Raw genomic sequence first — 26,116 nt, 5'->3', positions numbered from 1 at the left:
TAATGGGCAGTAATGGCACAAATATGGAGGACAAATATATATATTTTTAATGAGCAGAATGGAATAGAATAGAATAGAAAACAGACAGGGCCGCTCCCCCTGTACGCACGAGGCCCCACGTTGAAGAAGGGGCCCCAATAAGCAAATTGCATGATTGATGTCCATCAACATCTACTGGGGCATCTTAATCATAACAGCCGGAGCTGTTAACAGAGAGAGTGGATAGAAATGGGTGTTGTAAAAATATATGTCCAATCAACGGACAACCAATTGTGCATAATAATAATAAATAAATATTAATAAAAGACCGTAATAGTACTAGTTGCAGTAATTTGCAATTTTTATTACTAGTAGCTTTTCATCTTGTTTATATGCTGTTTTTGAGGATAGTGTTTCTCATTAATTTTATTTGGTGGAGTAGCATTAAGAAATTAATAACCATGACACTTGTGATGGATTTCCACAGGGGGAAGGTTTGGTTTTGGTGGATGGGGGGGAGGGGTGGGAGGTCCCACTTGAAAATCTTGCTTAGGGACCCTGTTCTCCTAAGGGCGGCCATGCTAACAGCGGCCATGCTAACAGGTCAGATCAGCTGCTGAAAAAAGGGCTGGTCAAAGTCCTTGATTTACACATTTGTTTCGTACTTTGTTTCAGGTGAAGTACTGCTCAGGAGAAATGTGACGATAATTGCGTGGAAAGCCAGGTCACAGAGTATAGACTGGGGGAAAAAAAAAAACCCCTCCAGACTTTGCAGCACGTCACTGGAGCCAATTTATTTTTGACAAACACACTCACACCGCTGCTGCTCTGTAGGTATTAAAACTTGCTAAAGCCCAAGTGTCACATGTGCGAGTTATAACTTCACCTGGTGTTTATCTCCAGACCCCTAAAATGACTTCTAAGGGTGTTTACAACACCGCAGCCTTTGTGCTGTGCACGTGATTATTTGCTGCACCAGCAGCTCGGGTCTCGGCCCGTCTGAACGATTAGCCATGTATTACGTTTATGGCCCACAAAGGAGACGGAGGAAATCATTTATTCAACGCGCACTCCCAGTCCAACGCAGCGGCCTCCATTACAGTGGCGGCACCACAGGCTGCGGAGTGGATTACCCTTCAGCGATAGCCTGCAGGGATGTTACCTCGGTACAGATAGGTTGTTTAGATATGAAAAGCTAATGCACTCCACAAACAGGCATCTGAATGGAAGCAGTAATATTTTTATTCTCCTCACAGCAGGAAGTGTCATAACACTGGAGATAATTGTGAGTGTAAACCCGCTGGACTTAAGATCCTTTTTTTTTTCCTAACCTAAGAAAACCACCTCAACAGAAGCCAGTGTGTCAGAGTCTATTGTCAGACCTGCTGCCACAGGGATGTGAGCACGCGTGCACACACACATATATATATAAACACAAACAAACAGAACACACAAAAAGTGACTCCACAAACTTACATTGTTACTGACTTTTCTCCTGGAGCAGCCGACACATAACTGCAAACAAAGCACCGTGTTGTCAGGAGTGTGTGTGTGTCCGTGTGTGTGTGTGTATGTCACTCACGGTCATTACCACTGCGTTAAAAAGGTCGTACACTGCAGTATGCATAATTACTGCAGTGCTTATATGAGACACATACGCTGTCCATAGAGTAGCGGTTAGCACGCCTGCCTCGTAAGCAGAGAGCATAGAGTAGCGGTTAGCACGCCTGCCTCATAAGCAGAGAGTTCTGGGTTTGATTCCCAGAGGAACTACATGCTTGGCGCCTGCTGGGGGCAGTATATCTGCAGCTAACACATGAATTTCCCAAATATGGGATCAATATAGTTACAAATTTAATTTGTAAATACAAGGTAAATATAACTTTAAGTGTGGCTAGACAAAATGTTAACCAATAAACAAGAAAGGTATAACTTTAAGTGTGGCTAGACAAAATATTAGCTCAATGTTAACCAATAAACAAGAAAGTTCTGATATAAAGACATTTTTTAAAATTATAAACATAAAAAAGTCACATAAAAAAAGTCAGGTCTTAGTACCAAAATGAGAGAGACTGCGACTTTGATCACGCTGTGGTTGTACAGTTGCAACATATCTGTAACTGAACCTTTACTGACATGCTCAGTTTGAGAGCCTTAAAAATAGCCTGCGACTTATATTCCAGTGCACTTATATTCTGAATTTTACGGTAAACGTTTCAATTAGGGTCAGAATTGAAATTCAAGCTTCAATCTCGGGTTCATTTACTGAACTTGTACGTGCGTGAACCTCGCCCCACGTCACTGCTCACCTCAATCCGACACACGGAGCGTCTGGATTGAAAGGCCTTCATCGCATGACTGCGGGAGGAGGAAATGAAGAGTAAACAAATCAAGACCAATAATTGTTCTGCAGGTGGAGGAGTACAAACAAGCACACCAGGGCAGCGGAATCACCCCCCCCACCCCCTCGCCCCCACACCTCCCACTGGTGATCAATAATGAAGACATCATTAAGGAGGAGACTGATTGAAATGCAGCAGAACATGCAGCCTGACACCAGGCCCTCAGACAGCTTGTCCTTGTTTAGCCTTTCTGACGGAGAACGCAATAAAGGAATACAAGGAACGGAAGGTTTACATCCACAGCTGCGGCGACGGGCGGCAGGCACCATATGGTCCGTATTATAAGATCAGGAGATTTGATTTTGTCTTATTAGATTATCATGTTGTTCCACATTTGCTTTGTGATTAATGATTAAGACGCCGTGCCTTCGTTTTTTAATATCGCCCGGGCTTTGATATATATTTTAACATTATTAACATGATGTTAACAACACAGGGTTTGTGCGGCCGATTAATATTCCAAGCTCTGGGACTTTGTTTTAAAGACGGCATTGATCTTCACACAGGCTTGGCGAAACGCAGCATTGATCTCACGTGTTGAGAAAAAAAAAAAAAAAATGACAATATCAATACGTGTTTAACCCATAAATGCTCACGAGCAAATCTAATTCAACGTACAGCGGGAGCATCGATTGAAGACGCTGCTGGATGATGAGCCTCATGGAACACTGTTCCAGCCCCGTTGGTCTACCCTCCCCTCAGACGCTGACCCCCAGCCACAGCGGGTATCTTGTCATATGATTTCTACAGAAAATGCTATTACAGTCGCCTCTCCAGGGAGCAGAGAGAGAGAGGAATAAAAAAAAAAACTCAGCAGACATCGCCTCCTTCATCACACACAGAGATGAGGACACCTGAGTGGGGACAAAAGTTCAGCCCACAGGTTAAAAGGCCACTCTGATGAAATCATGCCTATCATTTATATACAGTTGAAGAAGTTCAGGAAGAGATCCTCTGACCCCCCCCCCCCGCTCCTCATACGTGTGTTTGTGGATCGAAGGAGGAGGTTAGCTGTTAGATTTCATGCCATAATTGAGGCTCGGGGAGTGGAACACAGCTTCAGCTGATGGGTCCTCGCCACCAAAGACTGGACACACACTCACCCCCCCAACCCCCCCCACACACACAGCTGCCCAGTTAAAAAGGCTGCCTCGCCTTAATGTCACCAAAGTGACATTACACACTGGGGTTGAACTTCTGACCTTCATCGTGACACATTACTCTGCTGCTTCTGGTGGCCTTATTAGCTCCCTTGAGTTACAACACCAAGCCACACACACACACACACACCCCAACACACACACACACACAGTATGTCACAGTGTCATCGACTGGGATGCGGCCATCTTGTTAGAAGGTTACAATACATTAAACAGAACCTTTAGACAGGAGCTCATTTTTCTCCCGCTGCATCCATTCCTCTCCCATCCCTCCCTCACCCCTCTCACTCCACATATATCTATCTCTCTCCCTCCCTCTCCCTCTCTCGCTCTCTCAGCCGTACACAGGCACAGGTATCTCAGGTTGCAAATGAATTAAAATCAGAAGGACGGGAGGGGAATGAAGTCAACGCGGCATTTTACAAGCAAATGATCTGACACCAATAAAACACAGCTTCACTGGAAGAAAATCCACGCTTAAAATACGAAGAAGGATATGAGCTGTGACCTGCGGGGGGTCGGCGGGGGCCATCCCATCAACACCATCCCATCTACATTCACACACACTTACAGTCGTACTCACAGCAAATAGAAAATATGACTCGTCTGATTTTCAGTCGTCATCAGCCAGGAATCCTATCACCGTGGAAACCCATCTGCCTGATGACCTGGAAAATAAAACACTGAATTACACGTTATTAAAAAAATGGCAACAAACAAGCACTTGAAAGATGAAAACATTCCTTTTTGTGAATTCTTAATTATATTTTTTAATAAGGCTTCATCAGTAACTAAAGAGGCGATAAGTGTTTTGAACATTGACTATACTTTCGGGCAATTTGTGATCTTGACTTGATGCCGTTTGGTGATTTCATCTGAGTAAACTGGAACCTCGATGATCATTTTCACACTAACTCAGGGCTGGTGCTCTGATCCAGCAGAAAAAAAAAATATTATATCTAAAAAGTGAAAATAAGATGATACTAAAAATGTGTGCACATCTTAACATCTTCCCTAAAGGCACTTTAACAGCAAAAAGACCTGGGTTTAAATGTGAGCATGTATCATTTAAAACAGCGTTATTCAAGCTTGGGGTCACTGCCCCATGTGGGGTCACCTGAAGTTCAAAAGAAGGTCGCTTAAAATGTCTAGTATTTGATAAAAAATGACTGATAAAAATATTTTTTTTAATCAATTATTTCTTCTTTCACTTCCATGAATTTAAAAGGAATTCAAGTTAAATGTAGGATATAAATATTGTATATATTTGAGTGATCACATGACTACACAAGTGATAGCTACTAAAATGACCTTGGGGTGACCAGAAATTTGTGATGTCAAAATGGGGTCACAGACACTGGTAACGTCACAATTTACCCTGTATTTTCAAACCTGTCCCAAAAGATGGAAGTACACATTCCAGACTTTGAGTTAAGAGCATTTGCATAAAATTGAAATTACCCCACTTTTTACATACTGTAGTCCCACTTCTGCTAAAGAAACAATAATGGGCTGAACATAACAGTAAAGCAGTCACGTCTTCTACAGCGGCCGTTATTCATTCACCTCAGCAGAAGCTGCTGAAGTATCTTCATTCTGGTTCATTTTAAAAACTGTGCTCGCCTGGATGTTTTTTTTTTTTTTACAAATTATCATGATTCAGCCCTGACATGCGGGAGGCAAGGTGAAAAAGTCTCATTTAAAGACAAACAAAACATCACACGACACATACAAAGACTCTCGAGGTGTTGATTGTGTATTTGATCCAATCGTGGCTGGTTTGACTAGTGATGTCTGAGCAGGGGTTCAGTTCATGAACACAGAGAGTTTTTAACAACAGCGTCACAGAGTGCACCGCCGGTTTGTTATTTCTGCAAAACACAGTTAATTTATTCTCATTGTTAGCATGACACAAGCTGGTGGGTCTTAGTCACACTGTTCACTCACACCTTGTTCTTCGAAAAACACTTCTGCACAGAAAATGCTTCAGTTTGATGTGAACAAGCTGCTCATGTTTGGATGATATCCAGCTACAAACATGAAAACAAAGGACTCCAAAGACAACGCTGGTTCTGACCGTGCCCGTGGTCAGGTGGTACAGTCCTAAACGGCGTCATCTTTCTTTAATGTTCGCATTTTATGAGGCAGCAGCGAGAGTCGCAGCAGCCCAAAGGCGCCACATTTCTGACGATAAGATGTTGAGTTGGGTAATGTGGGGTTAATCACAGGTGGATATTAGTTCTCTAGTGGGCTATGAGAAGGTGCTAAAGGTGTTACTGAGCCCGTGGGGGGAGGAGGGGGGGGGGGGGAGGAGTAAGAGACAGAGGAACATTCACATTTCAGTCCGTCTGTTTGAGTCAGGCTGACCTTGTTATCTGAGCACAAACTCCACATCAGTGGAGGACAAGGACGCGATGTTCCTGCCCCAGATGAACAGGAGGAAATTAAACTGTACACTATATATACTATATATACTATATATACTATATATATACTATATATATATATATATACAAATATATCTAATATATATATATATATATATATATATATATATATTAGATATATTTGTTTACATATATACACAAACATATATACATGATATATAAATGAATATGAATAAATATATATGGTAAATATATATCCATTAAAATACATACATGAATATACATGGGGAAGAAATATAGTGAAACACTGAAGATTTGCTGAGGCAGCAGCTCCACTGCAATACAATATTTCTGGTCCATGATCAAAAAATAACTGTTCAGCACTTGTCTGCGTGCAGTGATGTAAGGCAACCTGATATAGTCCCACAGCACTGTACTGCACAGGGCCCTGTAGACACATAACAAATCACACACACACATACACACACACACACACACACGCTGCTCCTTTGTATCCATAAATATAACTTAGCGCTCTTTAATTTTGTGTATACACAAAAATGTATTTTACGTTCACGTGCACCGGTTCACAAGTGTAATCTCTTAATGGAACTCGCAGTATATTAAAAATAGGTGATAGCTTCACATGCAGATCCTGCACAAGGTGAACTGAGTTTTTTTTTTAATGTGTCATATTATTATCAATTTCTACTTACACTGCAAATTTCAGTGGCATACTTTTATCAACTCATGTCTAAAATTAAATTCTTTCACAGCGATCACGCTGAAAATACCACAGGGAGGATGCGGTATCGAGTATCTGACTGATCTCTTACAACCACGATTTAAAAAAAGAAAAAGAAAAAAAATCCTGATAAGAACGACTTCACCATGACAGAATGGGGCATTTAAAAAAAGATAATAAAGTGTCCCTTTATGCAGATGATGTTAACCTCTGATACTGTTGAAAGATATAACTATGTATAAATGCTTTCTCTCTCTCTCTCTCTCTCTCTCTCTCTCTCTCTGTATATATATATATATAGTAACTAGTATGTCTCTATTTATTTGAAACTGTACAGCTCTGGGGAGCTCTGTACCATATAGTACTGACCGGTGGTATTGTCACACTGATGATTGACATGTCAGTAAATGTATATATATACACACATTACTACAGGCATTTTTTTAGCCTTTCACCCAAAAACTATTCTTCAGGAAACTGCTTCAACAGTTAGACCAGACCACTGCTGTTATGTTAATAGCACCCCCTGCTGGTAAGGGAGAAGACTTTTGTGTTTGTGACAGTGAAAGTCGGGCAAATACATTTCACCAATCCTCACTTGACCACATACAGAGATAAACAAACCTTCACTGTCATAATCATCACTAATGTCAATTTACTGTTCTGAACTCCTGGGGGATCAAACTGGTGACCCTCTTGCTGTAAGGCCAGAGCACTAATCACTCTTCCACCGAGTAACCTACTTGGAAAAAATTATCTTTCTTTATGTTGTCACATTTGATTGGTCCTTACTTATTGTCAGTTAATGCTCAGGGCAGCAAGAGTGTGGCAAAGGGCAGCTACAGTGAAAATCAATCAGTGCTGACCGCGGCGCTTTTCATTGTGAAAGGCCACTGTGATGGATTAATAATGTATGTGACGGAAACGTTGTGATCACAGCCCCCACCCCTGACACTGCGGAGGGCGAGCAATAAAGGTGAAAGCCACACAAAGTTTTAATTAAAAATCAGCTACAATTATAATTAAAACTACATTTGCAGCGGCAGCGCGCGGCGACCCGCACATATGTGGGTTAATCCCACGTGGGCTGGAGACGCATGGATGCACGACATTGAAATAGATTAAATTATAACTTCTCCCCCCTCTCTCATCTCTACGCATACGTCTGGTACATATAGCCTACATTACACACACATGGGCTGCGTGTTCTATCTCAGTGAAGAAGTTCAGCCTCCTAATCAGATGACAGGCTTCGTAATCACAGTGTAAAAACCAGTGGCAGCAGAGTCGCTCTCACCCATTCAAGCTATTAGGGTAATCCTAGGAGGTGAATGTGTGAGGAAATTTGACGTTTCCTCAGACGTGATGGCAGCTACTAAAGACTTTTTAACACATCTTCTGCCACCCTGAGAGGAGGAGAGCGTGAATTTATTTTTCTCCGAGTCAAACGCCAAAGTCGCTGCAGATCAGGAGCCCAATAAATCCATTCACTTATTTGTTTGGATTTACTTAAAAGATGAGACCAGATGGGTGAGGTTATGCTAATGAGGGTGAGTGAAATATGATTTCCTTCTCCCCATCTATACCTTGGACTTGACTGGTGCGCTTCTGATTTTAATTAGATTGGATTTACATAATATTTCCCCATTAACTGGGTCTCTGTTGGCGCCAAATGGTTCCTTTATCCCCACCTACACACAGAGGAGACGGCGGAAGCTGAGCAGACTTGAAGCTGGCCTGAAAACACAGCCTGATGGATGTTCTCCATGCTTGATGGAACAACAGCGCTCAAATATTTACTGAAAAAAAGCAACAAAAAAAAAAAAAATGCGCTCGATCACCGTAAACGCGTTGCTGTGTTCGGTGAGGAGAGGAAATGACTAAAAACATCTGTGCAGCATTTCACTGGGGATCTGTCTCTCCCTCTCTCTCTCTCTCCCCCATTTCTAGTATTTGAATGCTGAAGTTAAAAATGAAAAAAAAAAAAAAAGGCTTTTTTTTTTCTTCCCCACTTGCCCTCAATTCAGCTGAATGATTATATGGGCCAGTATAGAGGCTCTCAGTGTGACGGATGCTCGCTATAATTCTTTCAGTGCTTTGGGATCATGAGAGTTGATTTGCATATGTATGATCAGGCTGCACAATAAGTAATCTTGCCAGCACATGCATGGATTCACTGCACACTGGTGACTTAAGCCCTCCAACCCAATTTCACATACTCCTTACAAATTTAGGTGCTCTTTCTCTCTTTAGGATTACCATTACTCAGCACGGTGATTGATAGAGCTTAAAAGGGAATTTCTTGGCACGCCATATCATTCATATGGATATGGAGTCAAAACGCACACTCGTGTGCAGCCAAGCTTTTATTCTGCCATCGAAGCAAAAAAACACTGCACCTGCTGCACTACTGGCCCTGGCCACCAGGAGGTAGAGGTCCTCTGCTCTGGAGGGAGAAGCGATTTCCATGATTTCAAAAAGAACAGGCTTGTAAACAGGCCACAGACGGCTGGCGGAGATGATAATGTAAATGGGGAGGAGGGAGACGGGGGGGGTGGGGGGGTACAGGAGTGGGTGGCACAATGACTCCATGTCCAGTGTGCATTAAAGGGAGGGAGATGGGAGGCCGGGGGGAGTTGTAGTCGCTGTTGTGGAGGTGAAGTTTTTTATTTATTTTACACCGTCAGGTAGGAGCCTTCAACAATGCTGCTGTCTTAAATCCACGGAGCCCTGACAGCGTAATGGCCTCGCTCACGTCTGAAAGGCAATCACTGTAGCTTTTAATTGCGTTGTTATGGAAGGCGACATCTCTGTCACTCAACTGTGTCCGCTCGGTGTACGCCGCTGTCACTCACACCTGCCAGGTGCGGAGAAGTGTGTTTTCTACAGTCAGTGGACAGGATGAGGATGTTTATGAGGGGGAGGGAGGCAGGGAGGCAGGGAGGCAGGCACAGGGAGAGGGACGGGCGAGTGGCAGTGGAAATATGATCTACTTGTGTGGGTGCAACAGTGTCTCGAAGGTAACAAATGAGTGGTGATTGATGCTGATTATTTTTTCTTCACGTAACACCCACAAAGGCTGTGGCGTCAGTCGAGGAGCAGTTCAAAAGACTCCTCTCTTCTCCCCTCCTCTCCCCTCCGCTCCTTTTTTTCTCTTTTGCTCTGTCACAGGAACTGATGGGAGGGACCCTGAGCCTCAGAATGCCACCGGCTGCCTTCAAGGCTCTGTGGGTCAGTGTCAGTATTGGTCGGCTTGTCCATCACAGAGCTGACCTTTGGAGAGCTCCATCCCACCGCTGCGGCCGGATCCCTCCAGGAAGCTACGCACAAATTTATAAAGTGTACACACTAACCCGCCCCGGGGGCGCGTGGAGAAGACGAGATAGTTGACGGGAGAGTGAGGGAGACTGAGGAGAGGGGAGGAAGGAGGAGGCTGACATGGGAGCAAAGGTTAGATACGGAGGTCAGGGAACCAAACATGGGGCTACAGGAAGCCATGGAAGAAGTTGATAGACAGCGATCGACTAACGATAAGCAGCCAGACGAGAGGCGGAGGTGTTGGTTTGCAGAAAGTTCAATTTCATAAAAACATGATAAGAGAAATGAAGCTGTGATGGACAGAGGACGATGGACTATAACCACAGGCAAATGGACAGCGAAAAAAATATGTATGAGGATGAAATACTCCAGGTGGAAGCTGAAGGTGACATGATACCACTCTCACTGCAGTATGGTAAACATGTAGCCACAGCTAGCAGCTTGTTACCCATCCATGTCCAGAATGTTTTTATATATATAAAAAAAACCCCGTGCCTACCTGCACCTCTAATAGTGAGAAAAAACTAAATTTAACCAGTCTGTGCCGGTTGCCTGGCAACTGGTCCCACTAGCATTTAAAACACATCCTTTTTCATTAGTATATTTCCTCACAAGGGTAAAGTGATTCTGAATTTTTTATGTCAAGTTCAGCTTTGGTCAACTATGACCCAGAAATCCTCCTCAATGACCGGCAGAGAGCCGTCTAAACGGTACTCGACTTTCAGTTTTGTTTTGTTTTTAAAGAATGCTATTATGCTATGCTAAAAAAAACAAGTGCTATTAAGGGTTTGTTATGTTTTACTGCACAAGTGTGTTATCAGACACCTGAGAGACAGGAGTCCAACACACAGCAACATCTAATGGATAACTGTGTGTAGTTATTGTCTGGCTGCCAGCTGACTGTTAGCCCTGACAGCTTTACTCCCTCTCTTTAATAACTTCTTCATTGAACACAGTCGTGGGCAGTGGTAACAACAAAGGCCAGTTAAAGTGCGGAGGGAGAACTGGAGAGGAAACGGCGTATATCCCTGAGCCAGAGAGCCAACAAATGTGAGCTGACAAACTAACAAGTCCGTTTTGCCAAGATGCATGGTTCAATTTGACTCCACCGCTTCCTGTGGTGCCACAAGACGTGGAGCAGATCAATAATTAAATTAAAAAAAAAATGAACGCCAAAATAAATCCCACCCGCTTACCCTTATCCTTAGCTACACCTACAGTCGGAGACTAACACCGTACGGTGGTTGGAATGGTCAATATAAAAGATGTGTTCAGCAATTATTATAAAAAAAGTTAAAATATATATAGAAATATATAAATAAATATATATATACATATATAAATATACAGGAATAAGAAATAACGGGTGTGTATATATACATAAATATATAAATACATATAAATATATAGAAATAAGAAATAACAGGTATATATATATAGATATATAAATAAATATATACATATGTCTACTCCTGCTGTTGAGGTCATACTTGAGCAATCAACATATAATTGGTAATCTTACTTTAGCTTACTTTCACCTGATTAGCATGAACATGCTATTCAAGCAAGGATTCCAGCCTTTTATCTCCCTCTAACGAAGCCATGAAATGCACGTTTGAATTTCCAGAAAGTTCCATTTAGGAACAAACTATCAGGTGCAAGCTAATTAACTCATAACCCAGAACTAATTGCTTTCTCCCTGCTCCAGATCCCGTGGATTAAAAATTCAGCTTTTGTTAAAATATAATGGTAATAGAGGTGTGAAAGCAGCAACACTGACGCGCTTTATCAATCCGAGCACACAGTCCATTAGCAGCAGCAAAGTCTTGGAGCTTATTAATTGATTTTTAATTGACTGAGGCGACGCGGCAGCCACAGGCACGGGGAGGTGACTTTAGGGGAGGTGTGTGTGTGTGTGTGTGTGTGTGGGGGGGATCACTCTGACGGCCTCTGGTCATTGTTATCCCTTGCATACACGGTGGTGCTGTGTGCTTGTGAACCCCCTGAGCGCCGTTGTGCTGATGCTAATTGAGAAGTAGCAACTCTGGGCTCCTCGTGCTATGTACCTTTTCTGGAACACGATAATGATCGAGGCCAGGCGCAGCCTCCTGCTCCGCAGCCCGCAATCTTTTGCTGTCAGGAGTACTCAGGGGCTTAGTTGATGTCAGGAACCCTTTTCATCCCTCAGTGCCGCTCTGACAGAGCAGCCTATTAAACTCGCCTTTATTATATAGGGTCCCGATACGCCCCATAATAAAGTCCGTGAAGACGATCACAGATGCTGTTGGTTTTATTTCCACATTCATTACGTGCCGCCTGCACCACCGCACATATTGAGAGACGCACGTTACAAACTGTTACTGTTCTCACGTCGTTATCCCAGCATCAAGAAATACTCACACAAAGCCGGCTTTCTAAAGTGCGTGTACACAAAGAACACGAGTAAATTACCATTTACACTGCATTCTCTCCCTCCTTCATTACTACATCAGTGTGATGATAGTACAGACGCAGTAGCAGCAGTCGTGGAAAAAAAGTCATTAAAAGTACTAGTGGTAGCAATAGTATCAGTATGTGATAGTAGCACTACAGTACTGCTACTGATAGTAAAAATACTTTGAATAAAAAGTCAAAGTTTGTACAGTACAGTAGGGACGTCATATAAGAATATTACTGTCAGTAATCAGCACTAGTAGCTGTCGTAGTATTACTAGTAATAGAAATAGCTACAGTAGTAGACATAATACTTTAAGTATAATTAGTAAAAATACCAGTATAGTATTGTAGTACATGGTAGCAGTAATAGTTAAAGCAGACTTTGTAGAATTAGTACTGGCACTAGTACTAGTACAGCAGTAATACTATTCTTCCAAATATCGTAAGGACATCAGACTGTGTTTATAGCACCCTCCGCAGGGGAGAAAGGGATCTACATGTAGACAAATTAAAAAAATCTGGCCCAATGTGTTTAACTAATATTTATGGTAAATAAGAAAAACGAATGTGATGAGTCACAGGTGATACTACAGTATTAGGTGCTGCTGAATGTGTACTCACAGCAGCAGAGTCGTAACAAAGAGGACGGGGTCGTGTGTTTTGCTGCAATTTTGGAAGAAAATATAAACGTCAGCGCCACCATTGAGAGTGATGATGTATTATGGAGATATGGGACAAACTGTAAAGGTGTAGTGTTGGTGTACTACCATGGTGTACTTCCGAAGACGACTTTATGAGCCTCTGGGAATGACTTCAGAAATAGGACTCATACGCAGTGATACAGGGAATTGGCTCGTAATGGAGACAAGGAAGCTGTTCCAGGAACAGTTTCATTACGGCAAGACGCCACTGCGCCAGAGTAAACATGTCAGACTGTCATATATCCTGACGCCACTTTACGCCGCGTGCGACTCGTAATACAACGCCACATGTACAGTCAATGTACATATAAAGACACGAGGGCTGCAGCAGTACCTGGCTAATGGAGAACCGGTTTTATCTGCTCCAGGACAGTATTTCTCTGTGATAAGATATATCACCTGATCAGTAATTGCACTTCCACTGAGCTGCTGTGAAGCAGCAGCTGCAGCCGGAGAGGCTGGATGGCTCTCAGCATCAACCACCACTCTTTGAATTTCCACAAATGAATAGGATCTCGGTGTTGCTCAGGACTAAATGCGCTGAAGTGAATCGCCGCGGTTAGTAATCCTGACTTAATGCAGTGACTAAACTCAAATATATATAAATATATATATATATATATCTGCTCCCAGCCACTGATTTCCTCCTATTTCAGCTCTTGAGTCACATTTAGACCCTCCGCTGTCTGCTGTTGTTGCTGTTTGCCTCCATCAGATTCACTTCTTAACCCTGAAATAAAAAATGGGCCACATGTTCCCATCGGGACATCTTTTTGTACCAACATAACATGAAAGTTTTGATATAAAATTTTACATTTAGTCAATTTGATAATTGACTGGTTTGAAAACAGCAGATGACATGCTAGCTGTATCTGTTTCACGATGGCCTCCAACTAGGTTTTGTGGTTACATAATTTTTCAAAGGAATCTCGTTTCATCATTTGGATGTACCGTAATCATCAAAACAGAATTCGCTAGGAAACTAGCTGACAAGTGGAGAGGGTGAATACATTGTGTAATGATCACTTCCTGTAGGCGGCGTTTTAACGTTCCGATGCCGTTAAACACTGATGTACCTAACAATACTTTTCTGTAATAAAACTGTTGTCGAACAAGGATAACTTTTATGTTCACTTATTTTTCCTGTCTTGACTACTCCCGGAGATTGCTCACGCGCCTTAATTTCCTGAAAGGATTAATAAAGTTCTAGCTAATCATATCTAATGTGATACTATATGTGGACGACAGCTTTGTTTACATTCACTGCTTGTACGTTGTACAAACATTGGTTTGGCATTTGCTTTCTTTCTTTCGTGTTTATTTTTGGGAACTGCCCTTTTGCCCTTCATTATGACTCCAAGGCAGAAGTCAGACTCCTCAGATCTCCTGATGTTTTAATGTCCTCTATTATGATGGCACCACTGTGTCAGCGTGGGTGAGTGACACGGGTACTTATGTACAGTATGTCAGGTCTGACTGGTATTCTACGTTTCATTCTGTCCAACACACAAAGCAGAACTGAAATTTTACAAACAAATCTAAGGGGCAGGGACACCCTTACACCCTCCCACCCCCCCACTCACCCCCCTCCTGCAATCAGCATCTTCATAACTGCCCTGATTTTCATCTTCTCTCCCTGAGTAGACTGAACATTCGTTTTGTTTTTTGGTGGTGAACGTGTATTGACATTAATCACAGAGACGACGGGAAAATTTGCAAATTTGATTCCGTCCTCTGAAATCTCAGCTGAGCTGTTCATGAGAAGACCACCCCCCCACTCCGTCTCCCCCTGTTGCCAACAAAGAGTTGCTATAAAATATAATTCGACGTTTAAAAAGCCTTGATGATAACTCCCTGATTTGAAGTGCACTTAATGAGCCATTGTCTACATTTGTCAAGCTACAAGAGTTGTTGTGTTTGTCTTTAGAGCCACAATTATCCAAGTGCAGCCTGTCCTTAGAAACCGGATCAGCGTGACTCAGTTATTTCAGCTAATTTATCTGTGGTTTGTGACAACAATGACGGCTAATGAAAGAATCGGACAAGCCAGACGTTTCCACGCTGGGCTGAGGCTTTTATCACAGCAACATAGTGCTGTGGGAGAAACGACTAAGGATGATAAAGTACAAGCAGCGTCTGAAAGGTGATTGAGCCGAGATGTACAAGTTGTAAACGACTGTATATCTTCATCCAGTCATGACTCCAGTTTATAAACACAACGGAATCAACAAGGGGTTTTTTTTGTCAGGATTACTTGATAAATTAGTATAAATATAGATTTTTTTCAGTTCATCTTTAACAGTGGTGGATTAGTGGTTAAGGAAGTGGACTTGGGTCCAGAAGTCTTCAGGTTTTTTCGATTCCACCAGCTGCCAAGTTACCACTGAGGTGCTCTCAGCATGGCACCGTCCCCACACACTGCTCCCCCCACTGTTCACTTTGGTGATGGGTTAAAAGCAGAGGTTCAATTTCGTTGTATCCCCGTGTTACAATGACAATAAAGACTATAATAATAATAATAATAACTTAATTCCATTGATTCATTCTCTACTTTATATTTTTTTAAATTATTTTAATATTGTTCAGGGCGGCAAATCAAATGACTTTGAACATTAAGAATAACTCAGCCAAACAACAGTTTTAGGCTAAAGGACATGAAAAACATTATTAAAGTTTTATTTTCTGTTACCGGAAACCAACACAATTTTTGTGCTAGCTAACTGTGCAGTCCTTAGATCCTCCTTTTTTTTTTACTCTCTCAGTTCTCCTGACTTTTAGTAGGTAATTAAATCCACAATCTCTTACTCCAACCCTGGTTAGAGACTTCTTTGTAAACGTAAATAAGAAGTTTAAAAGTAAATGGGGTCAGAAAATTCTGTCTCATCTCACATTTCTTTAGAAGTTGCATAAATAGAGCCTGAAAAAAAAAAACGAGAAAAGAAAAAAAAAAAGAAGCCATGCCGTGCTCCTGTATCTGCTGTTTGGAAACATTTCTTAAAAATAGGCAGTAACTTCCTCTTTCTTTCAGGTCATTGCAGAAAGAGAGCGGCAGAGGTTTTCCATCTCCCCTGCTGTCTCTATTCTACTTCTTAGATGATTTCCCCCCTTGTTGACTGCTGTATGTGCCACGGAATCATAATAGAGTCCCGTCATTGAGAAGAGATTGTGTCCTGAAATGGGGAAGCAGCGACAGCACAGTCCTTTGGATCATCTCCCCACAGATTAAAGGCTTATTCAAATTATATTTCTCCGTCTCGAACAAACACGGCCGGCTCCGCAGTCCCCGCAGAGAAGTGCTGCTAAGTAGCTTTGCAAACATTTGGCTGTGCGAGCACTCGAACCGGAGCTGGAACCAGTTACTTCTTGTTTATGAAATAAATGATTAAAGATGTAAATGGATTATAATTTATCACACAATATTATGATAAACAAATGGAGTTAGTGTTTTTTTTTACATTATGTCTAGTCTTTGTTTATTTCTGTGTTTTCTTAACACAGTTTTAATGTAAAAAAATGGATCTGATGTTTATGGAGCGAAAATATAAATGTAAATACTCATGTTAAAAAGTAATTAAAAAATGTTTTGGTTCAAATGATTGTGTTGATTGTATAAAAGGCAAACTGCATATTTACAATTTTCGATCATTTTGAAGCTTTGGTGTAAACTGTACACTTTCACAATAACAAGATTAGCTTGTCTTAAATAATAATAAAACATTTTTACTCCTTTGGCATTGTTAACCACTAACACATCGGTGGTTCCCAAACTTTTTTTTAGCTTGTGACCTCATATTGACACCACAAATTTCTGGCGCCCCCACATGGGGTCACGACCCCAAAGTTGAAAAACACCTCCCTAGGCAGACATTTGATTCTTTAAGGAGTCACAGAGGAAGAGATTATTTCTGTTTCTGGAATTAACAAAACTAAGCCGGATTATGATTTTTAAACCAGCACCACGGACAGCTCCCAAGGTCATTCTTCTAATCCAAAAAAAACGTTTTTGAAAATGGCTGCTCTTGATTTAACTAAGGCTGGAAAACGGAGGTCTTCAACAGGTGGTTCGCAACACTTTTTTGGTGGATTACACAGTCCTTCATATATTTCTACATTATTTCTGTTGAAACAATGACCTTCTTTGGCTATTTGAATGGCAATAGATCCAGATTAGATTTATGTATTCATAGTTTTTAAATTTATATACATTATATACCATTTTGTATATTGCGATATATGTAGTCGCGGGTCAATCTGAGAGGATTTTCCCCCAAAAATGTTGAAAACTTCCACTGTAAACCACACTGCTCTTCGCCATTTTTAACCAGTTTGTTCTTGCACACTTTCTCACACACACACACCTAAGATTTATTAAAATTTTGCCTTGTCATTACTTAGAATGAAGAAGTACTGAAGAACTCACAAAAGTCAAAAGGAATGAAGCGGCGTTTCTTTTATTGCTCCATTTGTAGGCAGCTGTGCGCCTGCCTGGGTATAAAAAAAACACAAACAAAACAAAAACAAATCATGTTTATTTCTCTGTCTGACTTCACATCTCTGCCGTGTCACCGGACTGCGCCGTACACTTTGTGTTCCTCCAGAGTTCTGGCAGCTTTGGCAGCCCCGGCGCTCTGCATATTCATGTGAAACTGCTACTGACGACGAAACCACGGCGTCCTGACACCTTGTTGCAAACACAGTCGATAACAGCGAGACAGGCGTCCTGAGTGCTGCAGAGCAGATATCTGTACTGTCAGCTAAAGTACGTCTGCATCTCACTGCAGCATTTTTCCCCAACTCCAAAACCATTAGGCCGTCATGAAACTTCACTGTGTTTTTTCCCACCACGGCCGGGGACGAATGAAGCTGCACTTCAAATGATTGTGTTGATGAACAGAACCACGGGTTTTTTTTCTTTTCTTTTGTCCTCAAAACAATGATAGAAAATAGAACCGTGGAAAAAAGCCACCACACGACGACTTCAGGATTAGATGTGACATTGTTAATGCATGATTTATTGCTGCGTTTGACACTAACAAACCCCCCCCCCCCCCCAAATAACGATGTGACTATTGTCACGCGTTTAACACACCACGTCAGCGCCACAGAATGGGCCGGATAATGAGTCACTTTAGAGCAAACTGTTACATTTCAGCTGTCGACGAGTCCGAGCTCTAAAACGCTGCCGCCCCCGCCGCTCTCCCCCGCCCCCTCCCCTCGCCGTAGATGTTCACACCGCACAGTCAGGCCGTATTTAGATAAATCTGAATAAATAATGTGCAATTACTGTCGAACACCTCTCCCCCCTCACTCCCCCCACCATCAGTCGTGCGTGCACCGGCGTGGACACGGCACACTGCCTCCACAATTCACGCCGTGATGTCACAACACATTATGAAGAATGACCTTTGGCTCTGCTGTATCACACGCCTGGGGTCCGCACTTAATCAAAGATGATTAGTTCAATTCACTAAGTCTGTTTGGTAACGGGTGCGCCGAGAACGGGTGACACCATTGAGAGGTCAAACTGAGGGGGATTTGTCCCCTTCTGTCACTTCGCGCCTGTGGGTAAACATTCACGGGAGCTCAGTGGGTGAGGATGCTCTGGGATTACACACTTTTGTCTGATTTATCACCAAGAATTTAATGTTTTATTTTTTCGATCTGGAGCCGAGGCACCGGCACCAACGTGATGTCGTCTGTTTGGTTTGGTTTCAATTTTCAAGTGGTAAAAATGACAATTTTATGCCTTTAATTTTTCACGTCTCTCCTTCGGTGGCCTTGTGCTCAACATGGGAGGCGTGGACCACACTGTGGAACAGAAGAACACTGCAGGACTTAATTAATTATTAAATATTCAGGTTAGCATTTTTGCTAACATACAGAGCCACCTTTACTTCCTCTAACAAATGACCAAAAATATATATTTTAATTCATTTATTACTTTTCTTTTAAGACATTCAGGTTGAAAAAAACCCTTAACCAAAAAGATGTTCATATGAATTTCACCTTGCAGTGACGGCACATGAGTGGTCCATGTGTGTGTTTGTCTTTTATATGCAGGACCATGCTCCTCTCAGGCGTGTAGGTCTGGCCCTCGCCTGTAGAGCGACCCTCCCTTGTCACAGTGAGACACTCCCTGGATGTGATATGCAGCTGCATGCAGATAACCCGCACTATATGTCAGATGTGACGGTCACTGATAAAATGCTCACAAATTACCCCGTGAGTCAGGAGTGAAAATCTACCTTGCGCTCCTGTTTCCCTCTGCAGCAAAGCACAAAAACAGAATCTTTTTTTTTTGCTCCCATCAGAGACTCATTTCAGTCACTTTTTGATGCACTGAACCTGACGTCGGCTTATCAAAGCCACCTTTATCAGAGCTCCGTCCCAGTTTGATGGTTTAATGACAAAAGAGTTCTCTGGGACCTGACAGCCGGGCCCTGGGCACCGGTTCTCCCTCTGCCATTTAAATGAAAGCTAATTAAAGGCATTTCAGGTAAATGAAACAGACTGCTGACCACGGGTTTGGCCACGAAAAAAGGCAAAGGCAAAAATACAACATTTTTGAACTAATTTCAACGTTTACTGTTCCTCTGTGAAGCCGCCATATAAAGAAGAAAAGACACGAGATTAAAAAAACCAACACGTGTGTGTTAAGATCCTGCAGTGTCTGTGATTGGCTGACACTCTGAGTGGCAATGATGCAAACATGAAACCAGGATGAAGACTCATGATTCCACTTTCTTATCTCTGCATTTACGTCTTTCCACAGCCGTTCACACTGCGGCCAGTCAATCGACTACAAACTGCGAGCTGGAAGACTCATGATTCCACTTTCTTATCTTTGCACTTACGTCTTTCCACAGCCGCTCACACTGCGGCCACGCCCCTTATGTTTACTCACACACAGCAGCTAGGCCTTACTTTTTACTAAGTCAATCGACTACAAACTGCGAGCTACAAAGTATAAAAGAAGAGGTTTTCCATCGTTTATTTTTTGGCCACTTGGTGGCGACTGGTTACTGCTCTTGCCGTGTAGCCAAAAAGTCATGGATTCAACACTGGTGGTAACTGATGATCCTGATACAGTCTGGTCCCAAAACATTCTGTCCGAATTAATTGCCCTCTCTGAATCCTGTGGCCCTATGATAGAGTGGTGCGTGGCGCCCTCAGCTGTTGACCTCCAGCATTGACCTCAGCTCCGCCTTGACCCTCAACTGCTATTAGCTACAGAAAACATACGAAGGAAAACTAATTACGTAGAAGGGCTTCATTTTGAAAAACGAAGGGTGTCGCTGGACTGCGACCCTTATCTTTAGAACCATCCATCTTACTAAGAGCTGCATGAGATCATCGGAGGGGAGTCTGATGAGGAGCAGACAATGGAAGTGGAGGATTTTAACGTGAGGAGGCACTTGACGAGTACTTTAAATCAGAGATATTACAGTAAAAAACCCATTCTTAATGTATCCCTAATTAATTAAGCCTCGTGTTTAAAGAACAAAAGACGGTTAACTGACCACATGCTTCTGAACAGAGTCAAGTGTCCCTGTAATTGATGAATGAATCCTGGAGATTCTCAGACTGAACACTCTCTGGGTCGTCACTTCTTTGACGCTCCCTGCAGAAACCCTTCTGTGCTGAATTCAAACTCGCAGGTAAAATAGACTTTTCATTCCTTCTAATTTCTACTAACTGATTGAACGTCACTCTGGGATGTGAGTGCCGTGCCCCTACCCCCGGATCCCTTTGCCAATTAATTGTTAATTAAAGCTGTTGGAAATTAAACGCAGCAATCCAGCACAGGTTGGAGGCCACAGGTTGTAGAAGAGCACAGACTGAAAAAAGCGGGAGAAAGGACTTTTTCTGGGGCACGTCTACACCTGGGGTCTGAAACTCACCGAATGGGACTCATACCTAGAGGTTCTGGACTCCTGATTCAGGTAAGGATTAGTCAGTAATGACTCAGACTCAACACAAAGTTTACTTCAGATTCAGGACTTGGCTCAGGATTTTGTTGGATCTGTTTCACAGACTGAGACTGAACTTAAAGTCCATTTAAGGCTTCAGTTGATGACTTGAAGGTTGGCTAATAAACTAATACCAAATAATACAGTTGTGATCACTAGTACTATGTGAAAGTTCTCAGTCACCCACGTCATTTTGAGTGGGATGATTGACTGTTTAAGTCAGTGGATCCCAACCTTTTTTTTTGGGCCTTTGAGCCCATTTTGACATCACAAATTTCTGTCAACACCAGAGACTTTTTTTTCTAGAATTAGTTTTTAATCATATTTGTTAATTTCCTTGATCAAATGATCAATTAGTTTTTAAATGAATTTTTTTTTTGACATTTTAAGCGACCCTTTTTGGATCCCAGGTGACCCCACATGGGGGTGCAACCCCGAGGTTGAAAAACAATGGTTTAAGTTTTCATGGCGACACATTTCACGTTTCATCCAACAGGACGTTTCTTGATACTTGCCTTAGCGTCTGACTGTTCCGTGCAACAATCCCGTCAATATTTTTTCACAATATTTGTTGTGGTGTTTTGGAGAAACACATTACACGTTACACTTTTCACATCCAAACTGCGACTGTAACGTCTCCGGGGCATCTGACTGTGGTTATTTCCGCCCCATTAGGTTTGCCCATCATTATTCAAAAGTGTCCAAACTGATCCGGTTGAGTGAGTATCTGGTGTCTGTTCAAATAACATTTTTCAGTTTCCATTTGTTTATGAAATCCAAGGCTGAACGGAAGCAGTCAAATGGCAAATAAAGTTCCCTGGATGAGGGTAAACGACGTGCCAGACATAACTAATCATTTAGCAGAAGACAAAGACGCCTCAGAGGACAGACGCTGTAGGAAGGGTGTGGATGGTCCGATGACAGACGGTGACGGTGTCTGGTCACTGTAGGGTTTGATTTTGGTTCAGAACATCCTAGTTCAGAGGTTCTCCAACTTTTTGTACTCTGAGAACCACCAGAGAAAACACTGATCTCTCTGAGTACCACCATGATGACCAACATTAGAATATTAGCAGCGTAGGCCTTCACTGTTAGCTTCCACCACAGGAGAGATGTTTAGAAATGTTTATCTTCATCTTTCACAAAAAAAGACAAACAAATTATTAAAAAAACTAGGAGAAGAAAGATAAAGAGATTGAAGAAGTAAAAAAAGGAGAAGAAGACGACGACTAGAGAGTTTCCTGGTTCCAGATTCCAGACCTGAGCTGCATCAGGAAGTGAAAACCCATTAATGTCTATTGAAAACTTCCCTGCTGCCTGATGAAATCCCACACGGAGATGGAGATATGAAGGTTCTTTTTCTTCAGTATCAGCTCCTGATCTAATTTGACAAATGGAGGTCTATTATGTCATTTGCTGTGATAGGTGTGTCGGGTAGTGGAGTGTGGGGGAACTGCACTTTGAATTTAGAAAAATAAAACATCCTCTGAGTTTTCTCTCTCTTGCATTTTTAAAACATCCTCTGAGTTTTCTCTCTCTCTTGTATTTCCTCACTCAGGTCTACAGCGACATCTTGTAAACAGAGTACTTTCTGTGCTGGAAATGTATAAATGTACTATGTAATGTACTATAACATTAACTATACTTTATCATCGACAACTCAGACCAATAGAAGTTTGAAATGTGGTTCACTCTTTATATGTAACACATTCTGAGCAGCAGTGTTTTTCAACCTAGGGGGTGCGACCCCACGTAGGGTGACCTGGAATTCATATAGGGTCATCTGAAATGTCCAGTCATTTTAGTACTGATTAAAAATATATAATGTAAAAAATATATTTTCAATTATTACCCCTTTTAAAAAAGAAATACAAACTAAAAATAATTTGTCTTGCTGCAGCTCCACATCAGTAAATCTTTGGCCTCTTGGGGGGTTCGCCCCTCACTTTAGGCCACCATGTGGCCTGTGTTATTCGGTTGCGTTGCATAAATGGTGCAGTGTACAGTTTAATAAGAATAATAATTAATAACTGATAAATATCATCGTTAATATTAATAATGCAATGCTTATATTATTATTACTATTTACTATTAAGTACTATTCTAATTACTACTAATTAGAATAATAAAAAATCTCTTTTTTACTTTTGACAAGGTTCAACCATTTTATGACATAACTGATGATCAACAGAGAATTTTCTATTCACATTATATTTTTATCTTTTTTGAATTATATTTAATGAAAATGTATTATTTAACAAGGCCGGCCTTTTTTCCCCTGATATCAATAATTGACTTTTTCTCCATGTGAAAGCTCTGTCCCTCCAGATGTGGCTTTTGGACTCTAAATGAATTAAGAAAGCCCTCGTTGACAACATGCGTTCAGATTTTCAAAAAAGCGTTCTCTCGTGCAGCGCTAACTGTCATATAAAAGTGAATATTAGATATATGTGACCTTGTAAAAGTCGGCGTTAAAGCATGCATTGCTCAAAAAAATTGTCGTAAAAAAAGTGATAAAATAATGATGAGCCTGCTGCCCTGTGCTCTAAATATGCAGGTAATTTCACAGATTTGTGTCCCATATGGCTGAAGCCTGAAGGCCCTAAACCCAGATTGTGGGGAAATCCAAAAGGAGCTCATGGCTGTAGATCTAAAGCTGTCACTGCTTGATGGCTGCCAAAAAGTCTGCAATGCAGCCCTGGGCCAGACCCAATGTTGCAGCAAAGGTCACCGTTAAAGTAGTTCCAGCCAGTGGAGACCCACGGTGGGCTTTAGAACTTCCTGTCCACGGTTTTACATGAAAATATTGTTTCATTTGAGGAGGAAATTACTTACATGAAAATATTGTTTCATTTGAGGAAAAAAATACTTTAAAAAATAGATGGATGGATGGATGGATGGATGGATGGATGGATGGATGGATGGATGGATGGATGGATGGATGGATGGATGGATGGATGGATGGATGGATGGATGGATGGATGGATGGATGGATGGATGGATGGATGGATGGATGGATGGATAGATAGATAGATACATCTTCATTTGGTACATTTTTTTCTACATCTCTGACCAAAGAAACCGGTGTAAAAAAAAAAAAAATCCCACCCCTGCATTAATGTTTGCAGGTGAGCCCATAATAAATCTTCACTCTCCTTCGCTGCTCGCCGTGACATTTGGGGTGCTGTCGGGTTTCTGTTTCAGTCCCAGGAAGGACTGGCTCATAACCCCACACCTTATCAGCCACGACGAAGTGAGATGTTTATTTTTCTTCTGCACACATCACATCATTTTAATTTTCATCTGGATTTCAATCAGCTATTCCTGCCTCGTCCACACGGAGCAGAGAGTGTCGGCAACAATGAGCGGCGGAGGAGGGTTATTAAGTCAGGCTGGAGTTCTGCATCGGAATGCACGAAATAATCATTGGAGAAAAATCAACCGCAGCTCCTGATCAGTCATTGATCTCCACGTCCTGGTGTGTCTACACACAGTCTGACAGCCTCAGACGTGGGTTTAATAAAAATATATTAAATCTGCGGCTGTCAGATGTGTGTGCGTGACAGCTCTGCTGATAAGTGGGCGTGCAGATAAAGAGACGCTGCCTCCCGTCATTTAACTCTGAAATGTTACACTTTGTCCCGTTTCACATCATTGACCTGGTCAGTGATTTGTAACTGACACTTTTTGGTAAATTTGTCCAATATTCAGCTCCTAATCTGTCAAGTGCGATCTCATTTCCACGGCCTTTCAGGTTCGCCGCGGTGTCAAACGCGGGCTGAGAGGAGACGACGTCTTTCTTTGATTTAAAATAATGCATTTTAATAAAAAAAACCATGATCCCCGTTTCACTTCAGCGCTCGTGCTCTGAAGACCCGACGGTTGCGGCGCGGTGGTGTGTGACAAGACGATATTTGTTTCCGCACTTCCAACCAGGCTAATCAGAACATTAGCTTTCAGAGCGGAAGTCGAGTGATTCCACCGGGGATTGTGATTCTGGGCTTGATGTCGTTCTCCGACAGATCTTTGCACAGAGAGCTGCTCCGTGTCTGTGGATTCCTGCTCACGTTAACAGTGTGTTCTCCTTCCCTGACAAGACTTTTGTGCTGCTTCATGTGTTACAGACTCTGTTACAGCTGCACGACAGGGGCTGGTGCTAGAGTTCATGAGGTCAACAAGGTCTCAGGCCTTCAGGAGTTCTTAAGAACTCAATTACTTTAGTGTTTCAAGAAACTGAGTTTTGATCTCCGTGGTAACTTAGTCGACAGCAGGGGTCACCAACGTGGTGCCCAGGGTCACCTGGTAGCCCTCCGTTTCAAAAAGGTTGGTGACCCCTGGTCTTCAGTGATCATCAAATGGCGGTCTGTGGGCCAAATACAGTCCACCAAATCATCCAATCTGGTCCGTGACTAGATTCTAAAATAAACTAATGCTGATAGTCCCGAAATAAGAAAAATCATTTTCCATGGATTTGCATGCTTGTGGAAACCACTGGAACAATATATACGTATATATGTATATGTAATAAGTAATATATAGATATATGTAATGTAAATATGTATATATTACATACGTATATAGTGTATATATATTTATATTTATTTATATATGTATTGATAGTTACATATATATAATGTACATTGATTATAGATTACAGTATAGATATACTGTAATATATAAGATAAACTAACAAAATTACATAACGTTCATTAAACCGAATGCACACAAAAATTGCGTTAGTTCCTTCGAATCCACATTATCTTAAACTTCTACAGTCATTACATCGATTCTCTGGGACTTTTTCAACTCCATTTATAAACCACTGCCAAGACAAAAACCTTTTCATATTAACCTGCCTAACCGGAACCTAAAAAATCTGAAAGGAAGCAATTATACCCTGGAACCAGACATAAAAGACAGCCATCAGCTCACTGCAGGAGTTTCATGTTTTTCTTCGTAATAAGAGAAGAAAATCCCATCAAAGTAAACTGCTCTAATGTTTCTGAGGTCGAGGACTC

At 41.8% G+C, this 26,116-nt stretch overlaps 1 long non-coding RNA gene across 1 annotated transcript in view; it reads right to left on the bottom strand.

Moving 5' to 3' along the window:
• Positions 1-26,116, bottom strand: part of LOC112487398 (uncharacterized) — a 32,929-nt gene that overhangs the window by 782 nt on the left and 6,031 nt on the right. Inside the window, exon 2 of the long non-coding RNA XR_003050463.1 lies at positions 4,125-4,209. This is a non-coding gene — a long non-coding RNA (uncharacterized LOC112487398). The remainder of the gene's footprint in view (positions 1-4,124; positions 4,210-26,116) is intronic.

The sequence above is a fragment of the Cynoglossus semilaevis genome, chromosome 8, assembly GCF_000523025.1.
Source record: "Cynoglossus semilaevis isolate Cse_v1.0 chromosome 8, Cse_v1.0, whole genome shotgun sequence".
Lineage (NCBI taxonomy): Eukaryota > Metazoa > Chordata > Actinopteri > Pleuronectiformes > Cynoglossidae > Cynoglossus > Cynoglossus semilaevis.
The sequence above is the reverse complement of the archived record's forward strand: the minus strand, read 5'-3'. Positions and strand labels throughout refer to the sequence as shown.